Below are 20,229 nucleotides of genomic sequence, written 5' to 3'. Positions count from 1 at the left end.
GAGAAGAGAAGAGAAGAGAAGAGAAGAGAAGAGAAGAGAAGAGAAGAATAATAGAATAGAATAGTTCATCTGAAAGAGACCTAAAAATATCAAGCCCAACTGCCTGATCATAAACATAATCCTGAGAAAAGAAGTGTGCTACACATTTTTCTTTTCTCAGTTAAGACTGGTCTTTATTGAATCAATGATAATTATAATCAAATCTATAAGCATATATGTATTAAAATTAGCATCACAATGTAATTACACTTTTGTACTTGAAATAGCAAAGAAATGTATAATGAAAAACATAATCCAACCAACTTCAAGAGTAGCAGACATTCATTTGTATCTAAACCCAAATTTGGTTCATCTTGTTATAAGTACAGTCAGTCAAATGAAGCATTGTTGTACTTTTGCAAAAATTAAAATAAAAATATAATAAAAATAATTTTAAAAAATGGCCCAAAGTTACAGTTCTAGATGACCGTTCACTGTCCTCAAACCATGCAGTCTTTGTGAAGTGCCTTTTGAGGACAGATCACTTTTTGAGTCGGTAGGACTTTATAAACCAGGTGGTCATGCCAAAATGGCTAATTGAGTAAGACTTTGGGCCATCCTTTGATTACAAAGATTGACAATTGCTACATCAAACAGCTCTCATCTCAGATCAATGTCACATTCCTGCAATTTAACTACCAGAGGAGCACTGCATACACAAACCTCACTGTCATTTCAGCCCTGTGGCTTTCTCCTTTTGGTATGGCATGACTGGTCACAGATTTCTCGTAATAAATTTTTCTCAAGTGGCCTCTGTGCAAGCATGATTAATATTTGTTAAATAATAGCAAGACTTGCTCTGCAGCCCTTATTTTCTCTGAAAAAAATCATTCATTTAAACAAACTTCTTAATTCCCCTAACATACGTAAGCAGAGATAAATAGCCCATAAAAGGGGTTTGCATTTAAATTAACTATATTTTTGTACAACATTGCAGTAGTTACTTTATTTTTAATCATGTTACAGTGACATGTCTAGAATTATTTTAATTATGTTTCTTTAAACTAATTTTCTAGTCATATAAAAAAGATTAAGCCATGCAGTAATTAATATAATATGAATTATTTTGATGTAAGCCTTAAAGTTATAAAATAATACTTCACTAAAATATTGATATCAAATCTTAAATACATTGTTTTGATATTCCCTTGTCTTATGTTAGGAAGGTATGCATACTTTGTAAGATTTTAAGAACTAAATGTGTATTTGGGATTTACTTAAATTATAATATTATTTATCTTAACTGAGATCTTTGTATTAGTTTTAGTAAGTGTATAAGGTAATGTTAATTTAGGCTCTGATTTATCATTGTGTAAGGATGATAGCTTCTTCACTTTCAATAAGGCTTGTGCTCATACTGAAAGTTAGACACTCATGCAGCTTTCTAAATTAGAATCTAAATATGAATTCTACTGCATACCCATTTAACAAAAGTAACAGTTTGGGTGAAATGAAATGTGCTGAGGGAAAGAAAATACGTCCTGTTGTATAGCCAAAGCTATATTGAAAGCTATATAAAGATTTGCTGCGTACCCTTGTTTTCTGTTACTCTTTCAGAAGTACCCACAGTTTGTACTGAACTCTAGGCTCACTGAATGTGACTAGCATCTAGATCTCTCACTGTCTAAATTGATGATCTATTTCCAGCAGTGCAGAACACTACAATCAACAGCTTTGAATGGACAGCTACTTTGGATGGTACAACTGGGAGTGGGATCAATGCATTGGTTAAAAATACAGTTACTGCATTTCACCCAGCTGCTTTATTCTCTTAAATGACCAATGAATTGTTTTCTTAGAAATTCTACAGGCCTACCTGAAACACAAAATCCACATGAATATTGAATATCTTCAAATTAAATGGGAAACAAGAAATTTGGAGTGCCCTGTGAGTGTACTATCTTGTGTAGGAGTTTGCTGTTGTTGATTGGTTAGTTTGGTTTGTATATGTATTGTATGGTATATGTATGCGATTGTATTGTATATGTATGTGATTGGTTTGGTTTTGCATATGGGCAGAATTTTAATCAGGAAGTGGGTTCTGCCACAAGAATATTGCTGAAAAGTCAGTAGCTTGCTTTTTGCTTTCTCTGGCCTTCATATTGCTGGTGGTAGAGTGAAATCCCTGTCCAGCCCAATTGCCTAGTGAACTACCTCAGAGCCATTTCTGTGTGCTCCGAGAAAGAAAATCAAGTAAAAAAATCAAGCTTATTAGGAGTGCTCCTCTTGTATGACATTTTTTCAGTGCTTAGATCCTGCCCGTACTGTCCTCAATTTTCACAAACAGGTAAAAAACTAAACCTCTTCTGATGGGATCTGTTTCTGTGGTTTTGCAAACCTCCCTATTCCATTTACTGTGCAAACTGCAGTCATTGTAAAGCAGTACTGTTGGTGTTAAAAAGGAATCTATGCTCTGATTTTCAAAAGTACATGAAGTTGCAATACTTAATCATCCCTATATATCTAAATAAATCTTAGAAGTCAATGTCAATGATAGGGAGTCAAGCCTTTTTGAAAGTCAAACCACTACATAAAGACAAAGTTCAGCAGAACTGAACTCCTATTTTTATAATCATATTGCTAGTGTATAATAAATGGGGAGAAAAAGTCATGTTATGCTAAAGGAATACTAAGAATGCAAAGTCAATATCTCTGGAAATTAGAAATGACAGTTAAAGCTGTCCATGCAACATGTGTGAAATAGGAGAGGAAATTCAAAATTTAATAATTCTGTTAGTGAAGTCTGTTAGTAAAGTGTCAATTACCAAGTATGATCAGTTTATTCTCTACTGGTTTGCTGGATTATTTTTATTATATCAGTACTACTAAGCTTAGTTTAGGTTTTCTGATTTTTTTGTAATAACATAAGCTCTTTTAAATAACCATTACTATAATTATAAACTATAAACTTTGTTTTGATTTTGAGCTTCATTTTAGTGACGTTAAAGAGTGGCTAAGCACTGGCATAGGTTTTCCAGAGTGGCTGTGGAATCTCCATCCTTGGAGATTTTCAAAACATGACTGGACAAGGCCCTGAGCCCCTGAGAAATTAAAATAAATAAATAGCCAGAGAAATTTGCAATGATAATCTAAATATTGAAACTCTGGATAATAATTTTTAAGTCTGGGAAAAAAATGATATGTAAATTTTCAGGTTAGGGGATCAGTGAAATAAGTGAAAATAAAATAAAATAAAATAAAATTGCTCCCACATATAAGTAGTCCCACAAGCAAAACAGCCCAGACATGCATGTACTAAGCTGCTTTGAGACAGTAATCATGGGAATATTTTAGATCCACCAGATTAGTTCCCTGCTACAAACAACTGGGAAAAAATTTATAATAATATATAATATATAATAATCCCAGAAGTATATCCTCCAGCAGTATTGGGAAACTAATTTTCTAATTCCTTTTAATTCGAGGAGTTCCCATAGTCAGCAATAATATTTTGTTAGAGACTATATGAAATTTTAAGGCAAAGATCTCTGAATCTCTCCAGTTTAGGATTCCTCCTGTATATAAAATCATTGAAACTTCTTTGGAGCAGGAACCTGCATTGTTGAAGATGACACATCCTTTACTACCACACCAGTTTCAATATAATGTACTTTTTCCAAGTACAATGAATATTTAATCAGTTGTTTAATGCCGGACACCTTAAAGGAAGACCCTAAAAGATGCTAGGATGGTTTTTAGGGTAGAGAATCCATGGGATTGGTAGCTCCGTGTAACCTGGATTCTCACTCCTGGCACAGAAATGTGGGAGCTGTGGGATTTGGAAAAAAAAAAAAAAAAAAAAAAAAAAAAATCTATCTTCTGGCACTCAGAAGGTCATTTTCTTTTAAACATCTCTCTGCCGTTCTAATTTTTGTGAAATGGATAACCTTGCTCTTTGACATGCCTAATTTCTGGGAATCTCTAGCAGAAGTAGTCACCCAGTGACCACCTGATGAATCAGATACTGACTCCAGGGAGAGAAAAGCTTCAGACCCAGCCCAAGATTTAGAACTATCTGCCAGCACACCTTCTTAGCTCTCAGTAAAGTCAGTGGCCTGAACCTTTCTGTGAAGTGCTCCTGAAGTTTTACAGACTGTTTTGACTATTTTGTGTGCAAGGTGTAACAAGGCAATGAATCTATGTAGATAAATGCTGGTTCTCCTCCCAGGCATTCTCTTGCAGTGGCTATGGCCACTTTAAATGCTAATTATTAAAGATTTTTTGAAGAGTGAAGGACAGCATAAAATTTAACAGTGGAGAGATTATCTACTCCCTCCTAGGCACTGCTTTTGTCTATTATCTGGCTTTCCTGTGAAATTAAAACCTCTATAGAACCAGAAACATCAAGCTTGCAGGGACCAAAAGAATCTAGCCCAGACTCAAATAGTATAATTCAACCAGAACAAAACCAGAACAGAAATGAACATTTTGGGATGGATTTTGTAATCCAGAGCAAATCTCAATGCACATGTAACCAACTGTACCTACTTCTATTTTATATCTCACTGATAAGCCAGTTCTGAGAACAAGAACATAACTGCCTTTCAGAATTACAGACACATAGTCAAACTTCTTCAATTGTTCTTTCTAATTTGAGCACATGTCCTCATGTTGCAAAACTGTGGTAGAGTTGTGTAACATTTTTCCCACACTCACACTATTCTTTCTTTCATTTCTAATATATTGCACAATGGCATAACTAGGTCTTCAGTAGTCTATTTACACAAAATATTTCACTTCCATATTTGCCGATGAGATTTTTCCATTAGTAAAAAATACTTGGCATGCCAAAAGTAAGAAAGAGGGCAAATTTAGGGGATGTAAATGAGGCATGATCGATGTCAACAAAATACCAGTAAGTAGCAGTGCCATGTATCATACTGATATTCCACTATGGGGAAATATTAACTCCCAGGCTGCTTAGCCCAACATCAGTTCTGGGAAAAATAATGGGAAAACTGAAAAGAGATTCAATTAATAAATTATTAAAAGATAGGAATATAATTAATGCTAGTCAACATAGCTCTGTGGAAAATAAGCCTGGTCAAACAAATGCACTTGTGTTCCTTGATGAGATTTTAAGTTAGGTTGCTAAAGGTAACGATGTAGGTATAATATACGTCAGCTTTTGTGTGCCTTTTGACTTAGCATCGTTCAATATTCTAATTAAAAGTATAGCACTACACAATATCAACAAAGTGTGTTTTTACTGGATTAAGAGTTGGCTAATGAATATGCATAAGAAAGTAATCAGCAAATGCTTGGCATCAGAAAGAGAGGCTCTTCACAATATTGTACTATTCAACATTTCTATCAGTAATTTGGGAGTAGAGGTACTGAAAAGAAAAATATTTTTATAGAGTAGTAACTCCCTTGAAACAAAATGTGTTCCAAGTCAGCCAAATACACATCTTCTGGAAAAGAAATACAGGATGCAACACTGTAGAAAACTGATTGAAAAATACTCTGGAAGCAGAGTCCATAAAAGATTTGGGGTAACAACAAACCAGCAACTTGGCAGGGGTGTCCAAGTGATGCTAGAGCAAGACAGAGAAAATGGTATAAAGGAAGCAGATAAGAACCTGGCTCTACTCTGCTTTTATTAATGGCTCAGTGGACAGTAAACATTTTTAAAACATAGTTGAAAAATTGAAAGGATATAGAAAAGAACCACAGAAGCAAATGAAGAGTGAAAAAGGTGTGTTTCAATGAACACTTTAAGAAACTCCACTACTTTCTTGCTGTCAAACTGAAATTTGTGAAATTTGTGAGGGATGCTGAATGTGAAAGGGCTGTGTTAAGTTAACACACAGAAAGCATGAGCTACTTACTGCCCACAGGCTGATGTTAGGTAAGCTCATAATGGAAATTCTGTGAATAGACAGTGAAATATTCAGAAAGAACAGCTCAGGAACTCTAACTGCTGTTTTCTTCAGACTAAGGGTTGATAACTTTCTGGAAGAGACGCATTAGCCAAATCCAAGATAAACTTTTATCAAACACTTTCTTGACACAAACCTGAGTATTAGGATAATAACTGAATAAAGTACAATAGCCAGTGATATTAAAGGAATTAGAATGAGTGGTCTAATAGCCCTTTCTTTGTTTAAATTTTATGAAATTTTGGATCTGAGAACTCACTATCATAATAGTAACTTTTTCTTCAGTGAAAATTCACTCTGAATTTAATAAATGGTCAAATCTCTGCAACAATATAATATGTATAAATGTAGTCATAATATGCTGGCCTGAACAGTAGACTTCATTACTTTGCCATTTATGCTGGATGTTAATCTGTTCCAATGTTTTTAGAAGTTCCTGAAGTCAAATTTCTCACACTGATGGGATCACATCATTTATCATTAGTCCTGAACACAACACCTCTCTGAATCTATTTGAGTTATGGGGCTTCATGTTCTTTTCAGTCGCTGTACCAGAAAATAAGCATCTAATTATGAACTTTTTAATTATTAAAATGCTCTGCAAGTACCCAAAAAATCTAATTCCATTTTAAGATAAGAAACACAGACATAACACAGACTGTTTCAGTTCTATTTCTGAGGACTTTCAGCTGGATTTTAAGAGTTAGGAAAAAAGAAAAACACATTTTCAGAGATGAAATAATATTTTTTTCCTTTCTAGCTTCAATTATAAATGAGCATCAGCTGTTTGTTTGTCTTGTTCTTTCTATTAAACTTTTTGAGAAAAGCACATTTGTGAAATTATTGCATAATAAAATGAAATTTCATCTTAGCAATTATACACTTCTGTTCTATCTTAAAAACTATCACCAAATAACATAGCTGTTCACTTTAATGTTTAGTTTATAAAAGCATGTGTGATTATGTCAATTAATTACTTAAGCTAAACACAGTAATTAATTTTTAAATGTGAATATATTTTTCTTATTGGAACTTTGATCTGACTAGATGAGACCTTCTCTATTAATATGCATGAAGAGAGAATATAAAGCAAAAGACATCCAGTCTGGCAATTCAGGGCTGTGTTTAGTTGATGCTTTACAGTAGCTTTCAAGTTTAAAAACAACAACAACAACAAAAATCTCATGTGACTCTAATGCACTATTTTTCATCTTGTTTAACCTTTGACATCATATTCATCAGGAACTTGTGAATGTTCTTTCAAGGGTGAAAAGACCAAAGATGAAACATTTTAAAGTTCTTTGACAAAGGCCTTGTCTTCAACAATGACTACTGCTTCTGTATTTTATTACCTCAATGGCCGAAAATAACTGATAATTATAAATGTAGGGTAGGGTGGGAGTATTACCCATCAAATTGACAGCCATTATGAAAACAAATATATTTTCTATTGTATCTAGAATAAAAATTGCAAAAATATTTATTACTCTCACAGTTCTATTCTGAGACAGAGTTACCTATATGTACATTTTCAATTATTACAATATTTCAGAAAAATACTTTAAAAATTTGTATCTACATAATATGCACTTCAAGTTAAAGAAATCATCAGCAGTAACACAGTGCTAAAATAGAGTATCCAGTTCTAAGATGGAGCATAGGAAAGAGTCCTTGTAATTTAAATGTGAATTTAGGAAAGCAATTAACTATGTGATTCGCTGTCACTGAAGTCACAGTAACATAATGTGTACTCTGGAAGACAAAGCCTAATGTTTCCTTGAATAAGGTCAGATATAAACACACAGTAAAACATTTGCTAGAATTAGAGACTGGCTTTTCAGTGTTCCCTTTCTAAAGGATTTCTTAAAGAAGGCAGCCCTCTAAACACAGTATTTTCAGTAAATGCATTCTAATTCCAGGCACAATTCTAATTTAAAATGGAGTGAGATTCTCCACTTTTGAAAAGCTGTCGTAATAAACTTGTCTTCCTAAATAATATTAAAGTCCAATGTTTTACTCCAGCTGGAAAAATAGAAAGGGGTGTAGGTCTTTTATATTTTAACAACACAAGGCATTTGGAAACAGAAAACAAAAATTGGACATCACTCTTCTAATGTGCTATATGAATGATCTATCTTTCCAAGCACAGCTCTGCTGACTTTTAGAAAGTTTTATGAAGCAGATTTCCACAGGGCTTTGCTGACATCAAGCATCTCACAACATCAGAAGTTGAAAATAGGATGTGTTCTTTACAAAGTGTTTACAGTGGAAATACTGACTTTAAAGATGAGAAGTGCATGAGTAGGTCCAAAGGAAAGCAACAAAATGATCAGTGATTGAAAGAAGGGGGAGTATTTAGTTTTAGAAGAGAAGACTGAGAGGAAACAAATAAAAGTCTTCACATCTTTAAAAGACTGTGGCCAAGCAACAGATTTCAGTATGAAGTGAATGCCATGACAGTCAGTATCATGGCATTAAGTAGCAACAAAAGTGAGTCTGGCTAGAAACTAGGAACAAATTTCTCAGGGTAAGACTTGTGAGACATTGGTAGAAAGGAGGATAATACAGATTTCTAAAAATCAAAAGCCTTTAGATTCAGACAAGCATTCTAGGAATGACAGGAATAGGCAAAAGTGATGAGCCTTCTTGAATCTACTTCAGCCTTACATTTTCAAGCAAATCCACCTGTGTGCCAGAGCAAATATAAGAGGGGACATGGCCAAACGTGCCAAAAGAGCCGGAAATCTATGTAGTTCAGCAAATTAACAGTTGAAAGATATAACCAAGATGAATGTGGGGGCAAAAGAGCTGCAAAAGAGAGTTTGCAGAAACCATTGCTGAGTGAGAAAACTTTCTGTACAATATATATAGCAAAAGAACATGTCTCTCAGGAAAGAGAGGCAGCAGAGCTCTCATGGCTGTAGCTGTAAGGGGCTAGATTATACAGCTAGCCATTTCCTGATAAATCCCTGTGCAGATGCAGTGATTTTGATAGCATTTCCCCATTGTGGCATTCTCTAGCACTCACTGAGCATTGATGGAGCTCAGTCCTTTCAGGTATTCCTCTGTGCTAACCTCCTTGTGCAATCAGAAATGAGTTGGGGGAAGCCAACTACCTGCACTGAGCAGCTACAGAGACATCATCAAAGCAAGCACTTCCATTTGCGCTGATATACCTGAGACACTCTTGGCTTCTTAATTGAACTCCTGCAGTTAAGATACACACAGCTCTCATGGCTCCTTATCCAACACCAGCTTGACTTCTGAAGAAAGGATCCCTAAGGTCTTAAGGCCAGCTTGTCATGTTTTAAAATAACAATGAGTCTCGATGACTTTGTGGTCTTCACTGGCAAAGACTCAAGATTTTAACATTACAGTATAAAAACAGCCTATAAAGTTAAGCAAAGCAAACTACAGGAAGTATTTTTACAAAACTATCCCTTTCATTTAAGTTAAAATTTAAGCTGAAAATCTAAACTGCGAATAAAACCAACCACTACAGTTAATAGGCCACACAATGGACCACAACCAAATTATGAAACCCCGGCTAATATCCTTACTTTGACTCTGCACAGTGACCCTGTCCATGCTCTCACTGATTCATGACATCTGTGAATATAATAAATCTGTACTGTTCCAGTTCCTCTTTATTGTTGATTTTATTAAAGGACAGTGAACGTGACTCTTGCATTTGAAGAATGGAAAGAATCTTTTTGTATGGCCAGCTATGTTTAAAGAGCTGGGTCCTGATACCTTTACTTAACTGCTTGCAGAATACTCTGTTTCCAGAAGTCATTCTAATTAGGTCAGCCAATATGATGCTATCAAATGGAGAAGAGTATATTAAACAAATATTCTAGGAATATCAGTTTTCAATATGAAAAATATAAACTCTTTTTTCAGTTAAAAAACCTCTGCTAATGATCTTATACCAGTGCAGTTTGTCTAGTCCTTGCAGAAGAAATGAAACAGCAGCATTGAGTTCTTCTTTATTTGTCAACTGCAGCAGCTAACACAGATCTGTAAATGCACAGTTCTTGCAGTATGAGAAATCCATAACTAGAACAAGGTATCTAATTCAGATATTCAAAATTTTATGACAGATATCATATGTCAAAACCAAATCTACTCCGAAAGCTGGGATTCATACAACACTGTCTGATACAGGTGCCAGGACTAATGATAAAGCTTGCAATCATAAAAATTATATTTTAGTGTCAGCATTTTTAACTATTTAAATAGAGATGAAAACATAGAAAAGTCAAAAGATGTCTGTACTGTTAAGATATATATAGCCTGCTTTGATATCCGTAAGTAAAGAAAGGGAAATAGGACTAACATAGGAGAGAACCAGCACATACATATACTACATTTATCTGCATCTGAGAAAGTCTGAACTTCAAATAGGATGAAACAAAAGAAAAAAGAAAAAAAAAAAAAAAAAGATCATTGGTGTGACACCTAATTTAGTAAATTCCTAATTAATTTTTAAAGGCTCTTGTTCTTTCTTTGAATTAAAATTATTTTTATGTGACCACAACCATCATCTTCTCATTTGCATCTCACTTGGAGAACTCAGAGAGGTCAGCCTCAATACATAGGAAGACAGAACATGAAGTAATAGATTAGTGTTTGGTGCACTTTTTTTCTGGCTCCCAACTAGAGCAGATGCCATATCATTTGAGATGCAGTGATGGCAGTAACATCCCTCCTGTTCAGTTGCAGACAACAAAACAATTCTAGACCTGAAAAATATTTTTTCCTGGTATGTAAGGATATGGACATCAATTATAAAATGGAAAAAAGTACTAATGCAAAAACAGTAAAACGAGAAAACAGTACTAGTACAGGTATTTCTAAGGGAAAGGAATTGGTTTTTGTCTTTCTTAATTTCATTAGATAGGGAGTGTTTGTACACAGATAATATTTATAATACTCTTTTCATGTTTTGGAAGCACAACCTAAAGAAGAAAATGACAAAAACTGAAAATAGTAAGCCTAATTCTGGCCAGTTATTCTTCTTTGAAAACATAGTAAGTTCAAAAGACAACCATTTTGGATAAAAACACCAGTATTGCCTACTTCTAATTTGAAAGATTCATGACTTTATACCAAGGAGACTACACAAATTTGCACCCAGAAGTAAAATCCATTGGTTGAAAAACACACACAATTTTTTTTTAAATGTGGTCATAATTTCATCACCAGGTAACAGCACTGAAAACCCCTTTATTGTGTCTCAATCCTCCCTCATTCAGAAAAGAAAACTGTACCCAGGTACGCACCACCCAGGTCCATCCACTGCATGAATGGTACAGAAAAGAGGAAAAAGAGTTGGTGGCATAAGGTGGTTTGGTGAGGTAGAACCACAGAATAATTTATGTTGGAAGAGATCTTCTAGATCAAGTCACATCATGGAAGATAGTACGTTGGACAAGTTATTTTTGAATGCAACATCTAATTCTATGAAATATTATAGCTTCAATAAAGACACAAAGGCAGCATCAGTCTAAGAAATATGTTTTCGATTGCTTTCCTCCATCTCTGGATGATAAAGAGATAAATCTTTTGAAACAGGCATCCTAGGATCAGCTTCAAACCATGTTTTTGGTGTTTTTTTGTTGTTGTCATTGTTGTTGGGTTTTGTTTGTTCGTTTTCTTAAATCAGGGCAGAACATTTTAAGCCAGGTTAGGATCTGTCCTAAACTTGCTTTCATAGAAGAGGAGCAGATTGGGGTAGTACGACACTAGTAGGTGACGTTTCTGTCAAGGATAGTCATATGAGAAAAAAGTAACAGAAAATACTTCACATCAATAGTTAAGAGTTTTTTTTTTTTTTTTTTAAAAAAAATCAGCTGGTACATTTTGTAATGAAATATGTTTTATGGCTGCAAGTGGCAATGAGTCTGACCATGTTCATGCTTTAGCATGTTGTTGTCCTGCAATACATGGAAATAGCAAAAATTACTTTCAGTTCAGTGTCTGTTTAACATCTGTGTCAATGACATGGACAGTGGGATTGAGAGCACCCTCAGCAAGTTTGCTAATGACACCAAGCTGTGTGGTGCAATAGACATGCTGGAAGGAAGGGATGACATCCAGAGGGACGTGGACAGGCTTGAGAGGTAGACAAGTGGGAACCTCATGGAGTTCAACAAGGCCAAGTGCAAGGTCTGGCATCTGGGCTAGGGCAATCTCCGGCATAAATACAGGCTGGGCAGAAAATATGTTGAGAGCAGCCCTGAGAAGGACCTGGAGGTGCTGGTTGATGATAATGTGCTTGCAGCCCAGAAGGCCAACCATATCCTGGGCTGCATCAAAAGAAGTGTGGCCAGCTGGGCAAGGGAGGTGACTGTCCCCCTCTGCTCTACTCTTGTGAGACCGCACCTGGAGCACTGCTATCTGCTCTGGAGCCCCAAGCACAAGAAGGTAATGGATGTATTAGAACAAGTCTAGAGGAGAGCCACAAAGATAATCAAGGAGCTGGAACACCTCTCCTATGAAGACCAGCTGGGAGAGTTGGGGTTGTTCAATCTGGAGAAGAGAAGGCTCTGGGGAGACCTTATAGCAGCCTTCTGGTACTTAAAGGGAGCCTACAGGAAAGCTGGGGTGGGACTCTTTGTCAGGGGGTGTAGTGACAGGACAAGGGTAATGGTTTTAAGCTAAAAAAGGGCAGATTTAGATTAGATATTCAAAATAAATTCTTTACTCTGAGGATGGTGAGGCACTGGAACAGGTTGCCTCATCCATGAAAGTGTTCAAGGCCAGGCTGGATGGGGCTTTGAGCAACCTGATCTGGTGGGAGGTGTCCCTGCCTGTGGGAGGTGTCCCTGCCTGTAGCAGGGTCAAGCAGAATCAGATGATATTTAAGGTCCCTTCCAACCAAAACCATTCTGTGATTCTACTGTAACACTATCTACAAATCAGTATATCCTTTTGGCAATACATTTATACTTAGAGTAATAACAGTGGATTTACAGTGCAGTAATTACATTATCCCTGAGATATTTCAATAATTTCACATTTTTGTCAGTATTCTTAGGAAATAATAAGGAGCCTAGGTATTAGTGGAAAACAAACAAATGAACAAACAAACAAAAAGCACTAGCATGAACAGATGTTATAATGAATATAATTTAACTTTTTACTTTAAAATGCATAATTCATTTTGGGGAGTATTTTCGGAACTATAGGTTTTCATTCTGAGCCTGAAAAGATACTTTTCAGCCTAACACTGCTAAAGAGGAAAAGGGATGCCAAGAATATTCCTTCAGTGAACATTTAGAAAGTGCAAGTCCCCAAATACTTATGTTTTTGCTGTATTCTACAGTTGACTGGAAATCTCACAAGATACCATAACTGGTGCTTTCAGTACTGAACTGAGCAAGCAGTCTTGCCTTTTGACATGAACTTAACCTAATCTTAGTTCACCACATGTTCCATTCAGCAGTAACTCAATTAGCCATAAATAAATAAATAAATAAAAATTTAATTAATACAATTCCTAATGTACAACAGATCAAAATTCAGTTCCTTTTCTAATTACTTGAAATCTGAAATTAGTCTTTAAAAATCTTTACAATGAGAATTACTGTAAAAACACCATAAATAGAATCAAGAGGCAGCCTGGCCTCTTGAAACAGGTACGTGTCCTTCAGTGTTAGGGTTATACTTGATAGCATTTACATTTCAGTTTAGGTTCAACAAACATATGCACACATAGTAAACACTACAGAGTAGGAGCTGAAAGACTGATATTAGGGTAAACTCAAACTACTCAACAATTTTCATCTTATATTCACTAAATAAAAACATGTTGATTAACAAAATATGATTGATTTTACTGGGATTAATCAAAAGAAACTCCCACTTAGTTTAGGTGAAATTTCTGTGTCAATATGGAATTAAAGATTACTACTGGTAAGTCATTTTTAAGATTATTAATTATAAGCAGTATTAATTAAAGCAGCACAGAACAAGAAAAGCTAGGTAGGTTTTTCAAATACAATAGTCCTAATGCTGAAAGGAATGTACCAGTTAAAAATAAGTTAGAATTGCCTAGGAAATTATTGATGTAGTTATGTATCTATGTGAAATCTTTCTGCCACAAAAATTATTATTTTCTTCATTGAAAACTAAGAATCCCAATTTTTTCATAAAGAAACTGGTGAAAAAAATTATCATGAAACGTTTATATATATAATTTTTAAAATTATATTTTGTTAAATTAAGAAACAACATAGAATATCAAATAAGTTTACATATGCTAGTGCCAATGGATTTTCTTATTTTCCTCTCATTATTTAATAATGATAGCAGTATTTTAAAGCCTTCAGCATGTTTCCACAGAACTTTCACCAGGAAAATATATCCCATTATTTGTATTGCAAAAAAGTGGTGTGCTGTGAATGTTAAACAGTAAAATTTTGTATGTGAGTTTATTAGTATTAGTATGTTTATTTAATTATCAAGTGACTTCATTAGCAGTTATCAGCATAAGCAATAGGCTACATTATGGAAAGAAGGCTAACTGTAGTCCCTTTGGTCTGCTTTAGGAAGATGGCAGCTAAAACTCATTCTGTCATGCATGCATAATAAAGCAAGAATTGATTAGGCTGATTTTCATCACACAGTTAACATGCAGAAGCATTGGTTTTCCAGTGTCTTTACCTGCCGGCTGAGGCTGGATTGCTATCAGCTCTATCACCTCTACAAAACAGCAACACCCCAAAGCCCAGGGACACGAACACAGCAGGGCAAACAAGAAAAGACCAGTACAAATCTGACCATGAATAATGTATGTCACTGCTTGTGTGTATCCAGTTGGTTCTAAGGAGAAAAAGGAGAAGTGGCTCATGAGGGTATTTCCTTAACTCTGTCTGGAATTTCAGTTAAGGAAGAAGAAATGATACAGCACTTTTAAGGAAAGAAACTTCCTATGTGGGTCTTAAATGCACAATTAACTGAAGAATAGATGCTGAAATAAATCTGTAGCATAATAGTATGGCCATGTTAGCAGTTTCCTTCTATCATTTTGTTAGTCTGTAATCACTATTTGTATTCAAAAGGCCACAAAATCTAAACACAGAGGAAGAACTCTTCTTCATACAATCTCTTACTACCATCTAGAATAAGTTAATTTTCTTTGCTTTAACTTCAAACACCAGGATTATTCTCAATCCAGTTCACACTCTCAATATATTCTGCACAGTTTCAAAGTAATTTAACAATACAATTTACTGAGATTTATTTGGGCTCATTACCTTTTACATTGCTGGATGCAAAGCATATGTGTAAGTCTTGCATTTTGGTAAAACCCTTATTTTTCTCAGTCAAGTCCAGATTTTACTGGTATGTTGTTGGCCCTCAGGACCATCCCACTGAATCAAAGGATGCATAAAAGCCTGCCAGAGTGAGGAAGGCTTTCACACTGAAAACTGATGGAATGTACAGCATACATAAATTTGGCCTCAGACTTTAGGTGTGCTGGTCTCTGAGCTGTACACATGCTTTGTTTCTCCTTTGATGACAGCTGCACTAGTGCACTGCTACAGTGAGGGTGGTCTCTGTAATGAGCAAGATTATCCTTCCCTAAAGATTATGAAATCTTTACCTGCATCATACTTGAGATGCAGGTTTCCTGCTGTCACTCTCCAAGGCTGGATCTCCAACAGAAGAATTTAGGTTGTCACATTAATCTGTGCATCTCCAGCCCAGCTAAATTTAAGACACATTTTTGATTTCTGAAGCAATACCTTCATGTCAATGATTGCTGTTTAATTTTCCCTTCCAAAGGTACATTTTACGTTATTGTAGATTTTGTTAAAATTTGCATGTGGCAAGGCAAGTGAAAAAGTCTTGCTGAACTATCACACCAACCCCAGAAGAAGAACATGACTATATCAATGGAGAATACTCCAGTCACCTTAAATTTGCAGATGGCATTATCCAATTTGCTGGAAAGCTTTGAGGCAGTGTTCAGCATAGTAGGAAGAGCAGGAAATCTTGATTTAGGATTAATAGGTGCAAAACAAGAACTGGGTTTTATATGATTATGAAACAGGAAAACACTATGACTAAGGAAAATTAGAAAAGTTAAACCAGCTGGCTAGATTAGGCTGACAACATAAGTATAAAAAAATAGGGCTGGCTAAAGAGCTGTCAGAATACTGAACAACAGAAGGACCATAAAGTTCAGTTTTCTGCTTAGAAGACATTTCGTATAACCCTGTATTCCTAGCCAGAATACTTGAAAAATAAAGCCCATCACCAAGAATACAGGGAGAATAAAACTGGGATGGAAAAGAAAGATGATTATGTCATCATAAAATATAACCTTAAAAGAATAGAAGGAAAACCAAGATATTGCAATTACACAAATTGGGAAGTAGACAAAACAATAACAGAGAATGTTGGAACATAAGAAGCAGAAATTTAGACCCTATTCCATTTTTCTACTGGATAGCTTACCTAGGTGCCAAGTCTAATACCTGCCCTAGTACCAGGCAACATAAAGTAGTTCTGCCATAATAAATGTAAAGCACTGATGTCCCAGTTTGCCATAAGAAAATATTCTGCATGATTATGTATAATCGATGCTTAACTGTCAAGCAAAACAACAAAATATTCAACATAAAAACAAGCTTGGATGCAGAAAATTCTGCTTAGCTCACTTTCTGTGTTTGCATTGAACAAAGGGTCCTGATGCTGAATAGGCTACCTGGAGCTGAATAGGCCAGAGGAGTACATCAGCTAGAAAGTCCTTTGCCAGAATGGGCTGCAGATCACACAAACAATTGCCAGCAAAACAAGAAAAAGCTTCCAGCAGAGCTTCTGATCTTCTTATGGATCAAAATTAGGCGTCGTTGTTTTGTTGCTAGCGTTTCCTTCAAAATGACTAGTTTTGGACCAGACAGTGAATAGGTTGGTGAATAATTTAAAGATCTGTTTCATTAACGCAAATTTGATTGCATCCTCCCTCATGGATAAGAAGGCCATGCCAACAGTACAGTGTCACTGTTTAGAGGATATACCCAGAGACTTACTTGATTTCAGTTTTATGTCAGTGTGCAAAACCTGCCATGGATGGGAGGGGAAAGGTCTTTCATCGAAGAGCAGCCCTGGGTGACTAATCAATTCAAATACGGCGAAGTGAGAGCCATATTTTATGGGTGAGGATTCAGTAATACCCACATAAAACTCTGTAGTAAACAATTTTTCTCTCAGGCCAAATACACAGATCTCAATTTCCGTGTACTGAGTGTCCAGTCATCCTAGGATTTAGACTTCAACAATAAAAAGCTAATGTTATAAGAGAGATGAACATGGATAGTCGTTTTATAAACATACCTTTAAAGCTCACCTTCTGGGAGGTCTGATATCAATCATTCTGGCACTCTCTTCTTGTAACAGACACTAAAATAAAGTCTTTGCATAGAAGCAAGGCAATTTAAAATGATCCATGGTAACAGTGACTACTGTGTGGTAGAATTCTATGTCTTTTTACTGTAGGCTTCAAGTATGGGACACCTGTTCTGAAGAAAGTGTGAGGAGAGTAAGCAAGAGAGCAAAGCTGGGAAGAAGGAGATGAAAACAGAGCAAAATGATCCAAGGGCTGGATATCTTTCCTATGAAGAGAGGCTGAGAGAGTTGGGTTTTCTTAGCCTGGAGAAGAGACAGCTAAAGGAGACCGTACTGTGACTTTTCAATACTGAAAGGGAGCTTATAGGAATGACAGTGAAAGACTTTTCACCAAGACCTGTGTTGACAGGACAAGGGATTATGGTCTCAAATTGAAATAGATTAGATTTAGATTAGATATTAGAAAGAATTGTTTTACCAAAAGGGTGATTAGGCACTGGATCAGGTTCCTCAAAGACATTGTGAATGCCCCATCCATAGAGGTGTTAGATGCTAGGTTAGATGGGGATTTGGGCAACCTGATCTGGTATGACATTGCTTCCCATGGCAGGGTGGTGGACTAGATGATTTTTAAAGGTCCCTTCCAACCCAAACCCTTCTCTGCTTCTATGATTGCAGCAAGAAGTGGTCTTCACAGCAATGGGAAATATAAGTCTATGTATATGTATAGAGATCATTCTTCATAGGGATCATTCATTCTCTGATCAATGGCATAAATTAGGATTTTGTTTTACAGCTGGACAGTAAAAATCAATAAATATTGAAATTGAGATATAGAGTATTGAAGTTTAGGGTAGAAAAAAAAAAAAATAATAATAATAAAAAAGTCACCCTTCTCTACTTGCTCTACTTGCAAGCAGCAAAAGTTGAAGGCCATCTCTCCAGCCTACTGAGCCTGAACTGAGCAGCTGCAATAACACAGGGAAGACCAAAGGTAGACAAAAGCTATAGTTGCCTTGAGGTAAGGTGAATAAATAAATGCATTTAGCAGATATTAATTCACAACAATCATTTGGTTCCTTTCATTTTTCTGTTCCTCTAGAACTTGGTCACATAGTTTTTGATTCCAAAGTCAAGTAGTTTTTACTTAATTCTTATTTCCAGTTCCCAAATTTCACCCTAGCTGATTAGGATCTTACTTTGTCTCTATCCACTTCCATCTTGGGAGGAAAAGAGGTTTGGGGAGGGGGAAAGGAAAGAGGGGTGATTATTTGCTTTTGCCAAATCACTGCTTATTGCTACAAGAATGTCTTTATCCTCACTAATACCTTCCTAGGCTCTGATCCTGCAATTACCTACACTTTTCCCATTTTATCCTACCAAGTGGTTTTACTGATTTCAGGGAAATATTCACATGGACAACTGCTCGTAGGACTGAAGCTTTGAGCAGTAATCATCAAGGGCATTGTGCATTAGTGAGCTGTGAAACAAGTCCTTAAGACATGTACTACTCTTCAGTTGTGAGATAAAGAAGCCATATTTTATGCCTATTTATGTTACTGAGAATTTATCGTAAAAGCCTTTGAAAAAGATTTGCAGTTTTCAGGTTATAGCTATAATGCAGTATGAGATTTTGTCTTCTTGTCTAGAAAGCAGTAAAAATTTTGGTTAGCCAAAAGACACGTATGTCTTGGAAGAAGCAAGATAACAAACTGGCATTTCTTGGCTTGAGTTAACATTCTTTAATCACCAGACCATGTTGTGGCTCCACTACATTGGGTTCTTCCTGAATGCAATAAAACAGTCCTGCCATTCATAAGAAAATCACTCTTTCCACAACATTTGCCAGTAATTTAAATTACACTGAACTGGTACTCAGGAGCTGTGTGTATTCAGTCCCTGCCCTTGCTAGATTTTCCCTGTATGGCCTTGAGCAGAACATTTGATCTTTGGCTTGAATTTCCTTGTTAAAAGGGAATAATAACATTTATTCTTCACTATTTTAATATTTTTTTATTATTTTGGAAAATCTTTGGGACAGGGATTATTTCAGTCCGTTGGGATAACGGGACCTCTTCTTCATAGGGGCTTTTAGATAATAACAAAAAATAACTATAACAATATAACAATAGTAATAATAATCCCTTAGCTATTCCCAGAGGGGAAAAAAAAAAAAAAAAAAAAAAAAAAAAAACACATTTTTGCTTCAAGATAAGACATATGGCTTTGAAGCTAAAAATAAAAATTAAGTCTTTTTTCTTGTGTGATAATCACTAATCCCTGTTAGTAGCCTGATAGTTTATGGACAAGACTAGACATGAAATTGTTTTCTTACTAGTAAACTAGGAGGTTTATTTAAACCATAAGGTTCATTTTCCTGTAGTTCCCATAACAACCTATGAAGAAATAAATGATTGCATCATATGAAAATTCACAGTATCCTCATTGTTTTATTTAGAACTAGTGAAAAAATGTTTGCTATAAGTGCAATGTAAACACCCTTGCAGGGTATTTTTTTTTTAATCTATAATTACTTGACTAGAATATATAAAAGTCTGGATTGCCTTCTTTTTGTTTTGTCCTTTTATTGATAAAACTTGATGTTTCTATCCTTAACTAGAAATGTCTTGCCTCTTCATGTTTATGCAAAACAGAATTTTTGGAAGAGAAGAAAAAAAGAAGTACTGTAACATCAGAAGGAAACATCAAAGGACTAGTGGCAACATCTTAAGGCTTTTATCAAAGTAGTGAGGGAATGCATTAAAGCAACAATATATGTAGCTTACAAATGATAGGACTATCAAACTCAACAGCATGTCTGATGAACATAGGGGACATGGTTTACATGCATTCTTTGTTTTAAAATAAAACTGTGATTTTGCTTTCAAAACTGTAAGAGAAAAATAAAATAAAATAAAATAAAATAAAATAAAATAAAATAAAATAA

General features: G+C 35.4%; 1 protein-coding gene across 7 annotated transcripts in view; it reads right to left on the bottom strand.

Moving 5' to 3' along the window:
- Positions 1 to 20,229, bottom strand: part of TFEC (transcription factor EC) — a 138,095-nt gene that overhangs the window by 35,780 nt on the left and 82,086 nt on the right. Inside the window, exon 1 of one of the 7 annotated variants that reach the window (XM_035311287.1) lies at positions 14,596 to 14,701. The exons of the other annotated variants lie outside the window; for them this stretch is intronic. The gene's annotated coding sequence lies outside the window, so the exon portion shown is untranslated. Of the gene's footprint in view, positions 1 to 14,595; positions 14,702 to 20,229 lie in introns of those variants that run through there. 7 annotated transcript variants of the gene reach the window in all.

This window comes from Oxyura jamaicensis, chromosome 1 (genome assembly GCF_011077185.1).
Source record: "Oxyura jamaicensis isolate SHBP4307 breed ruddy duck chromosome 1, BPBGC_Ojam_1.0, whole genome shotgun sequence".
Lineage (NCBI taxonomy): Eukaryota > Metazoa > Chordata > Aves > Anseriformes > Anatidae > Oxyura > Oxyura jamaicensis.
Note: the sequence above shows the minus strand (reverse complement) of the source record. Positions and strands in the feature narration are given on the sequence as shown.